The sequence below is a fragment of the Echinops telfairi genome, unplaced genomic scaffold (assembly GCF_000313985.2).
Source record: "Echinops telfairi isolate 266 unplaced genomic scaffold, ASM31398v2 ScPeMD7_23;HRSCAF=83, whole genome shotgun sequence".
NCBI lineage: Eukaryota > Metazoa > Chordata > Mammalia > Afrosoricida > Tenrecidae > Echinops > Echinops telfairi.
Window position 1 is genome coordinate 68,906,229 of NW_022103920.1, and position 18,457 is coordinate 68,924,685.

Consider the following 18,457-nt stretch of genomic DNA (forward strand, 5'->3'; position numbering starts at 1 on the left):
TCTCTTTGTCTGGTTCTCAGCCTCTAAGCAAGTAGATCCCTTAGCCTCTATGCTGCTTGGGCAAGTATTACAAAATTCCTTAATTGCTGATAAATTTCCAAAAGCACCAGCAGTGAATGGCATGAAGGTGGACATATCACTGACTTCCTCTGATTTCCCTATTGCCATAAGAAAAGAGTCAGACATGCCTCTACCCTCCATGTTTCTTTACTTATTGACACCAACCATTCTTCCCATGCCACTCTATACCTATGCTGGGTTCCATAATTCATTGAGAGAACTCAGAACTCACAGATAATGATCACACTTTAGGAGGGATTATTGGGGAAGTTATTCAGTTACCACAAGGCAAGATCAGCAAACAGTAAGGATGCAATCATAGGTCTCCCCAGCTAGCAGCCACATCTCCCTCGGATTCTCAGTCTCTCATCCCCAGGGTTCCTTGGTCTTTGCCTCCATGAGCCAGGAAGCTAGCCTGCCTTCCACTCTGCTCACAGTTCCATCGTCCCTAAGCAGATGAGGAGAAAGCACCCCATAGCCTCAGCACTGCCCCGCTGAGCCACTGGGCCACAGCCTCTGATGCAGCTGGTCTCAGCAGCCTCATCCACTTCAGACAGAGGTCTTGGACAAGCCCTTCCAAGGTCCTCGGGGTTTCTCTCTGCTGCTGCTTCAGCGACGGCTCATCCTTACAGCCAGGGAGGTGATAATGAAAACTGACCAACCCTCTCTTTTAATGTTACATGTGCCCTATTGGCATAATCCCACCAAATCATATGATAGTAATTACAGAAATATTAGCTGTTGTTATTGTTCTTAGGTGCCACTGCATCAGTTCCAACCCATAGTACCCTCAGGCACAACAGAATAAAGCGCTGCGTAGTCCTGCCCCATCCTCACAATTGCTCCTATGCACAAGTCCATTGTTGCAGCCACTGTGTCAATCCACCTGGTTGAGAATCTTTCCCTTTTATTGCTGTCCCCCTGCTTGACAAAACATGATGTCCTTCTCTGGGGACTGGTCTCTCCCAACAACATGTCCAAAGTATGTAAAACCAAGTTTTGCCATCCTTGCCTCTAAGGAGCACTCTGGCTGAACTTCTTCCAAGACAGATTTGTTTGTTCTTTTACCTACAGCGAGCAGTTCTCAACCTGTGGGTCGCGATCTCTTTGGGGGTTGAATGACCCTTTCACAGGGGTCACCTAATACATTCTGCATATCAGATATTTACATTACGATCCATAACAGTAGCAAAATTACAGTTATGAAGTAGCAATGAAAATAATTCTATGGTTGGGGGTCACCACAACATGAAGAACTGTATTAAAGGGTTGAGACATTAGGAAGGTTGAGAACCACTGTTTTAGCAGCTCGCGGTATTTTCAATATTTCTTTTTGCCAGCATCACAAGTTCAAATGCTCTTCAGTCTTCCTTATTCATTGTCTGACTTGCACATGCATATGAGGCAGTGGAAAATACCACGGATTGGGTTAAGTGCACTCATAGTAACATCCCTACTTCCAACACTCTAAAGAGATCTTGTGCAGCAGATTCACCCAATGTAATGCATCCTATGACTGCGTGACAGTTGCTTCCATGAGCAATTGCGCATCCAAGCAAGAAAAAATCCTTGACAACGTCAAGTTTTATCTCCATTTGATCATGATGCTACCCATTGGTCCAGTTGTGAAGATTTTAATCTCTTTTCCATTTAAGTGCAATCCATACTGAACGATACCTCCTTGGTCTTCTTCATCAGCAAGTGCTTCAGTCCTCACGTTCATTAAGCCAGGTTGTGTCATCTGTGTATCACAGATTGTTAATAAGCCTTCCTCCAATCCTGATGCCACATTTTACTTCATATAACCCAGTTTCTCTGATTATTGGTGCTTTTTCGGAAAATGTGTACCATGTCAGCAGCTTTTAGTTTTTGTTTCTTGGGGGTTATTTTGGTTGTTGAACACAAAAGGCACTGATTTTAGTTTTATGTTTCATATAAAATCAACTTTAACACTGAATTCAAGCAAGGAACAAATAACTTATTTTTAAGTTTTTACGATGACATCTTACTAGTTATTTGTTACCTATTCTTGTTTCAGCTGAGTAGACTCTATTTATTAACTAGATTTGTTTAATGAGAGACCTTCAATTTTATGGTCAACTGCATCTTTCACTGCACTTAGCTTCAGGTAATATTTGTTCAAGAGAATAAAAATTGACAGTTGAGAACAATGAAAGTAAATCATGAGCATTAATTATCTAAAATATTTATGATTTTCATCCAGAGCAAATCCCCCTACTCTCTCCACATCCCAATCCCACTAGTATGCCTATAAAGATATATATAGCAGACAAATTTAACAGCCTTATCAAGTGGGCTATTCCCAGAAAGACCTTAGCAGAGAGTGGATGGCATTGGGTTGCCCTCTCCCCGCAAAATCTGAGGAGTAAGAGGGTAGCCTGAGATGTCAGAAAAGGGGTAGTAAAGAAGCACAGTGCGGCCTGGTACATCAAACATGCAGCCTGCTTTCTTAGAACCTGCACACACCTCCAATCTCCCACTCATGCACACTGCCTACTCTCCCTCCTCCCGCAATCCAGGATGTGCGGACCAGGCGCCCAAAGATGCCCTCTCCATCTCTTCCCAGGACGACCAGCAATGTCCAAGCCTCAATTTTGTACAGCTGCCCCATCCTTCCCTGCAGGCTCTCCAGACCCTTGCACTGGTCCCATGGCAGACAGTGACACAAGTGAAAGCACAGCCCTCACAATACGCCCCTCGGACCCAATGCTATGCCCCAGGGTCTGTCTGTCTGTCTGTCTGTCTGTCTGTTTAGTCATTGGTTGAGTCAGCATGCTCCTCATGTTTCCCAACCTCTTTCTGCCCTTGTCCTATCCAGACTTCTCCTAAAGCTACGCAGAACAAGAACAAAAGACATCTTTATGTTCATACCCTTTCATTTACAAATTTGGTTTTATTCCATTTTCCCCTTTACTATGTTTTACCTTGCTCCTGGGCTTCCCAAGAGATAGTTATCACAAAACCATCTAGGGGAAATCTCAGCTTCCTTCCCTGGTCAGCTCAGATGCCAGCTGCCAGTGCAGAAATCCTGTCAACTCTAATCACTCAACAGGTCACTGAGTTCAAGATTCTCCCCTATCTTATTTCCATTTACCCAAGACAAAGTCACAGAATACTTGTTCCTTTTCTCTCTCTCCTCCCCATGTACCCAAGGCCAGGACCCTTTCTTGTTTCTCAGGTCAAATCGTGTGTCAAAAGGATTCACTGTCCACAAGAACAAGAATGGGCTTTGCTATCACTACCAGCTACTCTCAAAGGGGTCACATTATAAGACCCTGGAGAGAGTCAGAAAAATATGTTGAACTGAACTCAATCAGAAAAGAAACCAAGTTTACTTGGCTGTATAGCGACTGGTAGAACTCCCAAGACCATGGTCCTTAGTCACCCAGAGGGTTTGCGACCGAACTCACATCTGTGTTCAAAAGATCAACCACTTAGATGCAAAGGGCAACATTCATCAAAGGACAAGGTTCAGAAGGTTTGGGGAAAAAGTGGGGAAAGAAACAGAAAACACAGGGAGGAAATAGCATAAATGGTACTACATGATGGAATTGCAGTGAATGAGATGAAATTAAATGTGTGTGGATTTTTAAAGTAAAATTAATGATCCGCTCTGTAACCTTCACCCAATTCACAAGTTAAAATGAAATTCATAAGCCCCAGGGAAAGGTCTATCTTTAACCAAAAAGGAAATAGGGTACAAACCAGAAGACGAAGGCTGGAAGGGATCTTCTGTATAACGTTTCCTTTCCTCAAGGGAGACATTTACTCTCTCCAAACTGGAAGTTCCCTTGAGTCTGCATCTTCTAAGGCCTTCGTTGGTCTTACCATGTGGCTTGACATCAGACCCAAGACATAACCAACAACTCATTAGCCTCAGAAGTGGTCCTGCCATCATGAGCCAGGACTTCAAGGCCAAGTTTACTGCAAAGGGATTCTGCATATCCTAGAGATCTACAAAAGCTGAAGCATCCTGGACCCATCCTGTGACACCCCATATTTGAGTGCACAACATTCAGATTTAAGTCATAAAGTCTACTTGGGTCTTTCACTGTAATGATGACAGGTCAGGAACTAACTCAACACTACCACACTGGACATTAGACAAACTGGACATTGAATCGTTCTTTTATTTTATATGTATTTCACATTTCCTCAATGAAATTTCTTTCATCCGCCAATTTCTTTATTGCCATTTGAATCTACACCAGGTTTTCTCTATCTTCATAATGATATCTCGAGCCTATTAGTTCTCCGTTGTGGGGTTGATGTGAACGTTTAGGATGTTTAGTAGCATCATGACCTCGATATGTTAGATGGCAATAGCATCTCCTCAGGTGTTACAACCCAAAGGGACTCCATAGAGCAAACACGGCCAGGCAGTATCAACGTTTTCATTGAACTAAATTCTCTCCTCTTCCCTCTTATGCTCCAGTTAAGAATCCATCATTGAATCCTGGCAATCCTTCAAATTCCTTAGAAAAATCCAGTTTTTCACATGACAAATGATCCTTGTATCATTTAAGTGGAAAGGAGATGGCATTTAGGGAGTGCCAGGGGCTATCACGGATACCTAATCTATCTATATTCAAAGTGGAAAGAAAATAAAGTGCACGATGATTCCTTTACTGGTATCTTGTGTTTTATTTCCTTACTCTAACTAATGTATTAAAAAGACACTCCAGGGAAAAGATAAGATTATTTGCCTTCTAGGTGAGGAAATGGATAGATACACTAATCAAGAGAATTGGAAATCATCCAAAATGTAAATGCATAAAGAAATTTACAGAATAAATCTGATTAAAATGGAAAACAAAATACAGCATACTGTGTTTTTAACAAGGTTTCAGACCTGCTCTCATTTACAAAATCAATTTAATGAAAAGATGTTACTTTCTGAATTAAACTGCATGGTAATTTATTTCCTGATAAAAAGATAAAATGCCAGTCCTTAGTTTCCTGATTGCGGAGAAAAAATTGCTCTGATAAAATTATGTTAATTATATTTACATGATTTCGTAGAGATTATTTCCTATAGCAATGGAAAGTGTTGATATGAAACAAACCTACTAAGTATCCAGAATGAAGGCATTCAACAGAGATAATAGGATTCTTATTACTGACTCGACTGTGTGTCAAGCACTGAGTACAACTCATGTCTATGGGTATCCCACAAACAGGGATGATTTCATCCCAGGGACTACATTGTACCACCTATAAATCCTTGATGGGTCTCACAGTTTTCAAATTTCAGAGAACTTTCTTATCCATTACATTTACTATTTAGATAAAATAGGAAGAACCAGTCTTTCATCTTAGAGAAAATTGAACAAAAGCAATGACATCATAAATCTTCCTCAACAATAGCTAGGAAACAAAAGAACACCTGTTCGTTCCCTGACTTCTAAATTGACTCCTATACTTTGTATGTCCTTCTTTACTTCACTGACTTACATCACACCTGACAGTTTTTTAAGAGCACCAAATAATATGAAGCCATAGACTCTGTGCACTTAGTAAAATAACTGCCTGTTCTTTTGAGGCTTGAAGGCCCAGCAGTTAATAAACCTGAATTTAAATGTTAAATGTACAGTCAATGCACTTGTGATTTGGAGAATGAACCTATGGAGTCTCAGCTAGTTCATAACAGCCCATACCTTGAGTACTGAAAGAGAAGAGAACATAGGAAATCCTCACTTTGATGGGCACAAAAACTGTACTATTTAAGTGTTCTCAAAATACTCCTTAGAATATAGAAAATTTCACTTTGTTAATTTGAAATCCCATAGGTTATTGAAATAATTGCTTTAAACATGTTATGGTACATACAGATGTAGAGGTAAATATAGACACCTGACTTCAAAAGTCATGGCGGGCTTCCAGGAAGGCGGTGCTGAGGTAAGGGTGACTCCATGAGTAGGTGCTATGCTGGAGGACTGGGAGGCTGATTGTGGGTCAAGGAAGTACGTTCAGGTCTCGTGACACACCAGGGAAATTACTGGAAGGAAATTACTTCAACAGAATAGAAGCTATATATGAAAAACCAACAGCAAGCTTTACAATCAAGGGAGAAAATATGAAAACATCCCCACGGAAAAAGGGGACTCGGATGCCCCTTGTCCCCACTTTCATTCAAGATTGTCCTGGAGGTCCCAGCTAATAATATAAGGCAATGATAGGATATCAAAGGTATATGTATATCAAAGGTATATGTCTGGGGAAAGAAAAGTGAAATTATCATTATTTGCAGATGACATGATGTTATATATTGATAACTCCAAAGGCTCCACAATAAGATTTCTGGAAGGGATAGAGGAAGAGTGGCAGGATACAAGATACAAGATTAATAAGCAGAAGTGAATTGGATTGCTATATACAATTGATGGAATTGTAGAAAAAAGAGATCAAGAAGGTAGTATGCTTCACAATAACCAAGTATGAGTTGACATATCTAGGGATATACCTACCTTAAAAAATATCTTTATGAGGAAAATTACAGAACATTATTACAAGAAACCAAAAGGGACCTTCACAAATGGAAGAATATCCCATGCTTGTGGATTGGGAGACTCAATATTGTAAAGATGTCAATCCTACCTAGGGTACTACATAAGTTCAATGCAATCCTGATACAAATACCAGCATCTTTTATCAAAGAAAGGGGAAAACTGACTACCAACTTCATATGGGAAAAGAAGAAGCCCAGAATTGGCAAAGAGCTCCTCAAGAAGACGAATAAAGTGGGTGGGCTTGTATTATGGTGGGTTTGTATTACCTGACTTTAAACACATTATACAGCCACAGTTGTCAAAGCAGCTGGGTACTGGTATAATGATAAATACCCAGACCAATGGATAAGCACAGAAAATCCAGAAATAAAAGCAACAGCATACAGACAACTGATCCTTGATAAGGGCCCCAAAATAACAAATGGGAAGTAGATGCACTTTTTAACAAATGGTGCTGGAAAAACTGGATATCAACCTGCAGAAGAATTAAACAAGAACCTTACCTCACTCCATACAGAAGAATAAATTCAAGGTAGAGCACAGACCTTGAAGTAAAGCTTCAAACCATCAAGATCATCAGTGAGAAAATTGGGACAAAGCTAAGGACTTTAGTTCATGGAATACATGCACTTTCAGACATAAGGACGGAAACACACCCAGAGGAAGATTAAACAGACAAGTGGGACATACTAAAGATAAAACACTTGTATACATCAAAAGATTTCAGCAATAGAATAATAAGACAGCCCACAGACTGGGAAAACACATTTAGTAATAGCACATCAGACAAAGGGCTTATTACTAAAATCCACAGAATCCTGTAATCTTACAACAAGAAAAAAATGAATAGCCCACTGAAGAGGTGGGCAAAAGACTTGAACAGAAGATTCACAAAGGAGGAAACTCAAATGGCCAATAAACATATGAGAAAATGTTCCAAATAATTAGCCATCTGGGAAATGCAAATCAAAACAACTATGAGATACCACCTAACACACACAAAAATAGCCCAATTGAAAAAAAAAACAACAGAAAGTAACAAATGTTGGAGGGAGTGTGATGAGATAGGAACTCTCATTCACTGCTGGTGGTCTGGTAGATACATACAGCCACTGTGGAAGAAGATTTGCGGATACCCAATACGTATAGAAATTGAGTTACCTTACAACACTGCAATTGCACTACTGAGCATATACCCAGAAGAAATAAGAAACAGACCATGACCAGACATCTGCTTTCCAATGTTCATTACTATGCAGTTCACAATCGCAAAAATAAAATTGGAAATAGCCTAAATTCTCATCAATAGATGAATGGATTTAAAAACTCTGATATATACACATAATGGAATACTACACAACCCTAAAAAATAGTGATGAAACACCTCATCTCGTGGAAAGAGTTGGAGGATATAATGCTGAGTAAAGTTGGCCAAGTACAACATGAGTCCACTAAGGTAAATTCAAACAGCAGAATGGGCATAAAGGGAAAAGCACACACATGCAATTCCCGATCAGAGGACCAAATACTCTGGAATGAGCCACATCAAACCCAATGATTCATAAGTTATTCCAAAAAGATGCAGATTGCACCTGTGTTGAAAGGCATCTCCTCCCATCCCCCCAACCCCATATGCCTTTAAGGCCCACAGAGAGGTTGGAGAAGAAAAACATTGGCAATGGGGTGGGGTGGGGGGTTGTTCAGGGCACTAACCTACCCAGGGGAAGATACTGTTTATATCTCCAGAAGAAAGGAAGAGTGAGAGTAGAACACATTTCAGTATGCCAGTCCTTGAGGGTGATGTTCTTGCTCAGAGCAATTCATTCCCAGAAAGGACTGCAGGGCCAGCCTCAGCTAGAGACATGATGCCCTCTCCCTAGTTGACAGTGCTACAGAGGACAGCCCTGATGATACAGTTGGGGATATTGGCTGGTCTGCCCTGCCCACATGGGGGCAAACCAAGAGAGGAGCACAAAAGACCAGTGATGGCAGCAAAGTCACGAAATCCCCGAGGAATCCCGATTGTAGACTTCTGACTCAGGGGACAGCACTCCTGAATGGCAACTCATCTGAACTGGTTTGGGGTGACTCACAAGGGGACCATACTGAAAGCCTAAAGGTGTAGGGTGGGTGGAGGACAGTAGACTGCTCCATCTCTGATGCAGGAATAGCAACAGGGACTTATTTAGGACACACGCCTTTCAGACATATTTGCTGAAGACTAAAAGAGTGTATGTTTTCTTAGGTGAGCAGGTCACAGAAAATGGGACCCTGAAAGAAAAGGGGACTGGTCTGTTAGATTATAACGTCCATCTCCCTATGTAACCATCTACTCTGTATCAGGATCCTTGTTAGACTTGGGACTATTTGTATGTTTGTTTGGAAGGGGTTAAGGGAGAGGAGGAGTTGTTTATCTATACAAGATAAGCAGGATAGACAATCCCATGGAGACACCAGTGGGACTGAGAGTTCCAGGAGGGATAGGAAGGGAGGAGGCAGGGTGAGGTTAATGATGAGCCAATAAGGAGAGGAATAGTAAGGGTTCAAAAATTGATGGTGAAGAGGGTGTAGCTTTTCTGGTTATGTTTGATCAATTCAATTGTATCTGAGAGGAATTAATGAGAGGTGAAAGATGGGTAAACATGATAGTGGAACAGGAGGAAAGAAAAAGAGGAAAGAAGAAAGAAAAAATACATATATATATATATATATATATAGAGAGAGAGAGAGAGAGAGAGAGAGAGAGAGAGATGTATATATGTAAATATATAAATATAGGTGTGTGTATATACACACACACACATATATATACACAATTGCAACAAGGAAGCGGATGGACTTTGGACCTCTACTTAAACCTTAGTTCAGTACAAGAGTGGGTTGTTATAATAATGTGGCCTTGTATGATACTCACCTTCCTCACATGATGACTGAAGACAAAATTGATGTTTAAGCAAATGTGGGGAAGAAAGCTGATAGTACCTGGCTATAAAAAGATATAGTGTTTGGGGTCTTAAAGGCTTGTAGTTAAACATGCAGCCATATAGCAGGGAAGCAAAAAGCCCTCTTGAAAGAAGCACACCAGCCTGTGATCATGAAGTGTCAACAGGAAAAGGTATCAGAAATTCAAAACCAAGCAACCAAATACATGTGAAGAGCCACCCCAAACCCACCTGTAAGATAATTGGACAGTCCCTCTCAGAGGGGCCAAACAGAAGGGATGAAAAATCCAGGGTGCAGTATAGCACTGATGAAGCACATAACTATCCTCTAGTTCTTTAATATTTTCTCTTCTTACTATTATGGTTCTTATTTGCTTTAGCTCATGAATCATGTTAGACTTGCATATGTTCACGTGTATAATTAAGATCATTCAATACATGAAAGCCAAGATAGATAAACCTTCAGAAACAGTAACAGGAGTACCGGTTCCCTGAGGGTACAGAAAAGCGGGGGAAGGGGAGCTGATAACACTGATGACTGTATAACCCCACTGGAGGGGAGTGAACAACGGAATTGTATGTGAATGGATATATTGAATGGTGTAAGATAGGGCATAAATAAATAAATAAGGGTTCCTCAGGGAGAGGGAGAGGTAGGGTGGGGGTGAAGGGGAGCTGATTTCAAGGAGTTCAAGAAGAAAGAAAATGTTCTGAAACTCATTGTAGTAGCAATTGTACAATAATTCTTGATATGATTGAACTATGGAATGTTATGATATCTGTAAGAGCTCCCAATAAAATGATTTTTTCAAAAATCATGGAAAATGGATTTAAAAGATAATGAAACTTGCCATGAATGTAGGTAGGAAGGTAGGTTAGATAAATACACAGATGGATGGATAGATGGATGGATGGATGTTATTGTTGCTAGGGGCTATTGAGTTAGTTCCAACTGATTGCCACCCTATTGCAACAGAATGAAACACTGCTGCCCAATTCTGCACCATCATCACATTTGTTCTTATGTATGAGCCCATTGTTGAAGTCAGTGTGTCAATCCATCTCATCAGTGGTCTTCCTCTTCTTTGCTGTCCCTCTACTTTTCCAAGCAGGAAGTCCTTCTCAAGAAAATGGTCTTTCCTGACAAGTTCAAAGCGCGTGAAATGAAGTCTCACTATGCTTGCCTCTAAAGAGCATTCCGGCCACAGATTTGTTTTGTTTTGTTTTTTGCAAAGTCTGCGGCACTTTCAATATTATTCACCAGCACCATAGTACAAATGCATCCATTTTTCTCTGGTCTTCTTTATTCAATGTCCAACTTCCACATGCATATGCAGTCGTTGAAAATTCCCTGGCTTGGATCAGGCACACCTTGTTCCTCAGAGTAACATCCTTGATTTTTAACACTTTAATGAGGTCGTATGCAGAAGATTTAACCAACGCAATAAGTTGTTTGACTTCTTAACTGTAGCTTCCATGAGTTTTGGTTGTGGATTCAAGCAATATAAAATCCTTGACATCTTCAACCTTTTCTGCAGGGGACTTTGGTTTGCTCTACTTGCAGTTATAATGCATCCTGAAGGCTGCAATCCTGACACTCAGCAGCAAGTGCTCAAGCGCTCTTCACTTTCAGCAGGTAAGGTGGTGTCATCTACAGACTGCAGTTTGTTAATAAGCCTTTCTCCAATTCTAACACATTTCACATAATCCACATTCTCTGATTGTTTGCTCAGCATACAGATTGAATAACTATGATGAGAACACAACCCTATCACACACCTTTCCCAATTTTTAACCATGCAGTGTTCCCTTGTTCTCTTCACACAACGGCCTTTGATCCAGCACAGGCTCTACATGAGCACAATGACATGTCCTGAGGTTTCCAGTCTTCTCAAGGCTATCCCTAGTCTGCTACGGTACACACAGTCGAATGCCTTAGCATAGTCGATAAAACACACGTAAAGGTCTTTCCGGTGTCCTCTGCTGTCAACCCAAATCCAAATGACATCAGCAATGATATCCATCATTCCATGTCCTCTTTTGAATCCAGCCTGAACCTCTGGCAGTTCCCTGTCCATGTACTGCTCCAAACATTCTTTGATATTCTTCAGAAAAATTTTACTTGAAAGTGATATTATTAATATTGTTCTATAGTTGGAGCATTCTGCGGGGTCAAATATGAATCTCTCCCAGTCAGTTGGCCAACTAACTGTCTTCGAAATTTCCTGGCATAGATAAGTTAGTGCTTCCAGAGCTTAATTAGTCTGTTAATGCATTTCATTTGGTATCCCATCCACTCATGGAATATCGTTTTTAGCTAATGGTTTCAAGGTTCCAATCCTTGCTCTTCATCAGCAAATATTTCAAGTCCTCCACATTTCAGCATGCAAGGTTGTATTATCTGCATTTTACAGGTTGGTAATAGCCTTCTTCCAATCCTGATGCTGAATTCTTCTTCATATAACGTAGCTTCTCTGACTATTGCTTACCCCTGACACACACCATTCTGGATTTTAAGTTGTGCAGTATTCTTTTGTTCTGTTCTCACAACTGCCTTTTAATCCATGTACAGATTCTGTATGTGCCCGATTCTGTGTTCTGGAATGCCTGTTCTCAAGGAAGTCCATAGTTTGTTATGATACACACAGTTAATATCAGGACAGTAGATCGTTTTCACCATTTAGTTATGAGGTAGGTATTTGTATCCCACCTTGCATGGGAAGAATTTTTGAGTGGTTTACAATGAGAAAGGAGGGGGGAAATCACCTTCAATTTAAATGCTAAAAAGTTACAGTGCTTATAATAAAAATAATAAAGATGTTCCAAGAGGATGAGAGCAAGGCTACCTGCTTGGTTTGCTCTCAAATATAACAAAGTACAAGTCATTTTCATGGCTTATGATAAAGCATTTACCAATTGGTCTGTTTTTGACTTATCTTTCATTTGGGGCTCCATATTTATAGAAGATTCCAGAAAATTGAAAAGGATCATTTACAGGCTCTTTTGAGAAGGTAGCTGAAGTAGACTATTGGTAGAACTGTATTATTGAGTTTAAATTGAAGCTTTTTTGTTCCAGAAGTCTTGATTATGGATTCCAAGCAAGACAAAGTCCTTGACAACTTCAACTTTTTCTCCTCTTCAGTATGGATTACAATTGACTGGAGAGGAAGCCCAACTACTCACAAAGAGGAGGAAAGGTCGCAGTTGTCAAGGACTTTGTCTTGCTTGGATCCATAATCGAGACTCAGGGAACCAGCAATGACGAGATGAAACAACACATGGCACTGGGTAAATCCATTGCGCAAGACTTCTTTAAAGGACAAGAAAGAGACTTTGTGGAGTAAGGTGCCCAAGTCACAGTGTTCTCAATGTCTCCTATGTACGTGAAAGTTGGGCATTGCAGAAGGAAGGTGGAAGAAGAACTGCTGCATTTGGATTGTGGTGCGGCAAAGACTAGTGAAAGTACCACGGGCTGGCGAAAGGACAAACAAGCCCTTAAGACCCCAGATGCTACTCTTTCTGATAGCCAGACACTATCTAGCTTCTTCACCACACTTTGCAATAGCACCCACATCCTCAGTGATCTCTGGGTCAATAAGTTCACACTCTTGATGGTGGTGATGGCTCCATGGATGCATTCATATGTTGAGTCATCAAATTGTACACTTAAATGTCAATTTATTCTATGTAAATTGTAAAGCAAGACAGTTATAAAAGTGTTCTTAAAAAACAATATTGCATGCAACAATCTTGCCAACATTTTATGAACTGAGAAGGGTGATATTAACCCACCCATATGCAATGGAAATCTTCTAAATGTACTTTAAATGCAAAATCACACCTGACGAGGAGATGTAATAAATGCTCATAATTACAGCTACTCAGAACCAGCAGTAATCAATTTGATCAGTGTGCAATGCCAGTTAACAGTTTGCCTTTGTTATGCAACTACTAAACTAAAAATACAGAATGAATCATCAATTTCATGAAAAGCTAAAGTTTGGAGAAGACTTCAATAGGTTTAAAGAACAAGACTTGGTTTGTACACTGAGATAATTAATGTTTATTGTGCCAACATGGCCAATGAACATATGTGGGCTTAATTGAAGGCGGAGGGATAAATGGCTTGGCAAGCCTCACCTTTCTTGTCTCTTGCTCTTTGATCATTGGACCAGTGTGAGGCTGCCTTTTTCTGTACCTCAATTTGCAAGCCACACTACCTGTGGGACACCAAACCCGTGGACTGTGTTGCTGTAATTTGAGGTTACTTCAAGACCTGCTTCACCACACTATTGGAATTTACATCTGTTGAGCTGGGGCCTGTAGGACTCTGTCATCTGGCTGACTGTTGGTAACCTGCCTTGCTGTTTGCTGCCTGTGCCCAATAGCCTGAATTGCTCTACCTGGCGGCCCTCAAGACTTGAAGGACTGCCAGTGTCTCACGACTGTCTCACGGGAGTGAGTTGCACTGAGCCATTTGTACTGCTTTATAATTTAATTAATTGTTTATTTCTTATGTTATATATCTATATAAATATATATATAAATGTAAATATATATATAGAGAGAGAACTATTAGCGTTCTGTTTTTGTTTCTCTAGAGAACCCTGTCTAACATATACACTAAAAGAAGCAGATTTTGATGGTTATGGGGAGGCCATGGGAAAGAAGATGGAAAGAGAGAAAGGAGGGAAGAAAGCAACTAACTAAAAAGAGAAACATACATAAGAACACGAGAAAAATAAAATCAACAACAAAAATAAGGAACAAGACTTGGATAGATGGACTTAAGTTTTGATAGTTAATCTGTCACAAGCAAACTGAATTATGCTGTCTAATTAATCAGTGCAAACATTAGCACTTCTGTCTCTTTATTTTCAACTTCAAAGAACTTTTATACTCATAAATAAGATATACAATTAATTTTTACACCTTTTTGGAGTTAAAACATACCCTATGCATTACTCCAGTTCCACATAATGCATTGCATTGTCCAGTACAAACCGAACTCTACAGGAACCACATTCCTCTAAGGATGTTCCTGAAGGAATGATATCTGTGCACAGATACCCTTTTAAATTACAATTAATAATTTTATTGTGGGCTTTAAGGAACTCATAACAATCATAATTCAATTGTATCAAGAACACTTGTACATATGTTACCATTCTCATTTCCAAAACATTTTCTTTCTACTTAAGCCCTTGGTATCAGCTCCTCTTTATTCCCCTCCCTCCCTTACTCACTCTCATGAATCCTTGATCAATTACATATTATTATTATTATTATTATTGTTATTTCATATTTTACACTGTCCGTTGTCTCCCTTCACCCACATTTCTATTATTCATCCCAGGGTGGGGGGGTTGCTATGATCAGTTCCCCCTTTGCTAGCTAATTTTTTTTTCAAGGTCATTTTATTGGGGGCTCTTACAACAGTCCATACATCAATTGTATCAAGCATATTTGTACACATGTTTCCATCATCACTTTCTAAACATTTACTTTCTATTCAAGCCCTTGATATCAGCTCTTTTTTCCCTCCCAACTCCCTTTCACCTCATGACCCCTCGATAAATGACAACTTATTTTATTTTCATATCTTCCATGGTTTCTGCTGTTTGTAACCCGGGAGGGGAGAGGGGGAGCTCCCCACCTTCCTCCTTCCACCCTCCTGGTATTGCTATTCCCATTTCTGTTCCTGAAGGGTTTATCTGACCTGGATTCGGTGTGTCATGAGCTCTTATCTGTACCAGTGTACATGCTCCGGTCTAGCCAGAATTGAAAGACAGGACTGGGGTCAAGATGGTGGGGGTGAGGAAGCCTCAAAGAACCAGAGGAATGCTGTGTGTTTCATCGGCAGGCATAGATATCCTTAACGAATGCATCATACTGGAAGATTTTTCTAATATTCCTAGAATGATAAGGATTTGGAAAATGGAATCCTTGTGAACAATGATAAGTTTTCATACTTTCATCACACTAGAAACTGAAATGCAGCATTCTGATGATAGGGCGAATACAGCAATGGGGGGGGGGGCGTGCATAGTAACAGAAGTACATTGAACATATTGAAGTAAGGTTAGCCCGTGCCTCTGAAGAACAAAAAGGGAACTATAGTTCAGTTGAGATGATGCTCAAAATTAGAATAAGTTCTTCAGAGACCCTTGCCTAGAAAGAGAAGATAGTTCATTTCAAAGTTCCATTGAGTCTAGATCAAAAGAAAATCAAAGAAGAATATCCTCCTTGGAATGTTGTACATGAACACAGAAAGCCTAAACTCTTTACAGACGTGAAGAATCCCTCTCTCCCAGAGCAGGGAGCAAGGATGATGATGATGGGTTTTCTCTTGAAAAGAGGGATCTCCAGACCTCACTCTGATCCTGAAATTATTACTTTTCATTTCAGCTTTGCTAAATTTTATATACAATTTTGGTCAATGTTAATATTTCATGTTTCCTGCCCTTATAAAACTGGGGGGGGGGTAGTCTCTTCAAAATTCTATATGCAAAAAATTACAAATAAATGTATTTTAATATTATAGAAAGGAAATGTTTCCTAACTTTTAAAAGATATGGCTAAAGAGAAGTTACACTTTATATGTGAAGTATTCAAATTAAATATCTTCAGTATTTGTTGCAAAGCTGAAATCTTTAGCCTAATGTAATAAAATAATCTTGAGTCATTGCAATGTTACACTGATTGACATGTCAAAAGTTCTTTGGAGCAAAGCCTTTGTACTATTGTCATCAAAGTATTGTAAAGTGACATGCTTTCCAAAGCTGAGATGAAGCAGTCACGATGGGTATTATAGTATGTGTCTAATACACTCACCATAATATGTGGTATGCTGCATTAGTTTACGAAGTGTCATCTGAAAAATATTATCACCTTAGTTTTCCTATATACAGTACAGAATATAGGTGGATTTTATTGAGCAGTAAGTATCCTCATTATCTGGTTTTCATACTGCAAGGAGAAGAAAAGGTTGACTCCACAACAGACCTTCCTAATTTACAGTTAGCTGACTGAAGTGCACGCAAATGGAAATAAAACTGCAGCTCTGGGACATTCTAAAGCATGACACAGAGGTTGCCTAGGCAACCCACCAGGAGGTTGTCTTGGCATCTTCTGGAATAAAATGGGAAGAAAACACTGTGGTGAACAGATGGGGGATGGGCACTCTTCTGAGCAAGGTTATATAACAAAAGTGTTAGGAGGGAAGAAAAGGAAAAACTACCGCTCTCTCAAACTTCCAATGTTTAAATTAGGTGGAATTTTAAGAATCATAAAATATTATGTGAACTGTGGAATTTCATTAAAATCACTAACATTTTAATCAATTTTTATACATTAAAATTTTTCAACACAGGTTTACATCTCATAATAAAAAATACAGAATAATGCTAAATCTGTAATATTTTATTATATAGGCAAGTCTTGAGGAGGCAGGGGAATATGCATGAGAAAATAATTTCAAGATATAATATCCCAAGTACAATTAAAGAAAAGAGCAGATGATTTAGAAAGAAAAGAACATTTCACTTTAGTCCTTGTTACTTTTATATTTATTCGTGATCCTTTAGAATTACAAAGTATTTTTTTACTTGGGAGTTGTTTCCTTATATTTCATATTGCTGCTGTTTCTATTAAACGTGCGCAAAGAGCTTCAGTTCTCTCTGAAGAGCTGATTGTCTCAAACACAAGGTTATTCTATAAATAGTCGCTGAATCTCCTTGGCCTGTCCTTAGACTTTCTCACACACTGCCACCCCCCACCCCACCCCCTGTTTCTTCTGTCTCTGAGGATTGAATAAGAATTCTCTGAGCTAGGGAAAGACAGGCATGGGGAGAGGCCACTTTGGTGTGATGTGTGCCGGAGAAAATCTATAGCACATATTGCTGTCACAGCTAAATGACACTTAGGAATTCTACATATAATCAAGAGTCCCATTAGGAAATAGAATTATAAAACAACATCATTTTTTTTCAGATATATATAAACCTAAAACCTACATGTCCTCTTCCTATGGCTGGTTACTTTATATATAAAATCAGTGTCATTTGGAATATTGTCCATAGAAAGATAACTGGCATCTTCGTGTGTCCTGGATGATAGTGATCTGACCAATTCAATTTTTTAAAACATAAGGCTAATTATTTACATTGGATATTCATTCAAAAATAAAATTAGTTTGCTGTAGGGGTGCAATGGAGAGAGATATAATGTCACAATCTTCCTTTGAAGAGATTCTTTTTTCACATGAGGCTGCAGAGTTCCATCTGATAATATCCCTTCTTCCCTTAAAATATGTCAATATTTCTCATGACTTACAGACTAGTAGAATCCCCTTTCTATAATTCACAGGACACGCCCCCTAATTAAGTCTCTAGATTTCGGCTCACGCCCACTAGGTTCCAGCCACTGGAACTTCCCATTCTGTCTGAACATGCAGGCGTGGTTACTTCTTTCTGGAGACCTGCTTTGACAATACTCCCAAATCAACATTCTGTGAAATAATGCACCTTTCCTATTCCTAAGAAGGGTACTTTTTCTTCTTTACATTTATTTAATATTTATCACATTGTGATTTTAGAACTCTCTTTCCCCTGTATGATTCACTTCTTGAAAAAAGAAATGTCTTGTTCATTTTTAATCTCTGGTACCTAAAAGAATTCCCAGCACACAGTAGGCAATCAACAAATGTTTGCTGAATATTAAATGAACTGTCTCAATTATGGAGGTCAGAAGATCCAGGGGTGAGAAATGGTTTGAAAGGCAGACAATCTAAATGGTCTTGCTTGGGAACCAATAGTGAGGTCTGTGGGGCCGGCCCCAATCCCAACTACGTGGACAGCCCCCCTCCCCACAGAAGAATGCACTTCAGAGGACGGGACTGAAGCTACAGCTCAGGAGAGGGACATG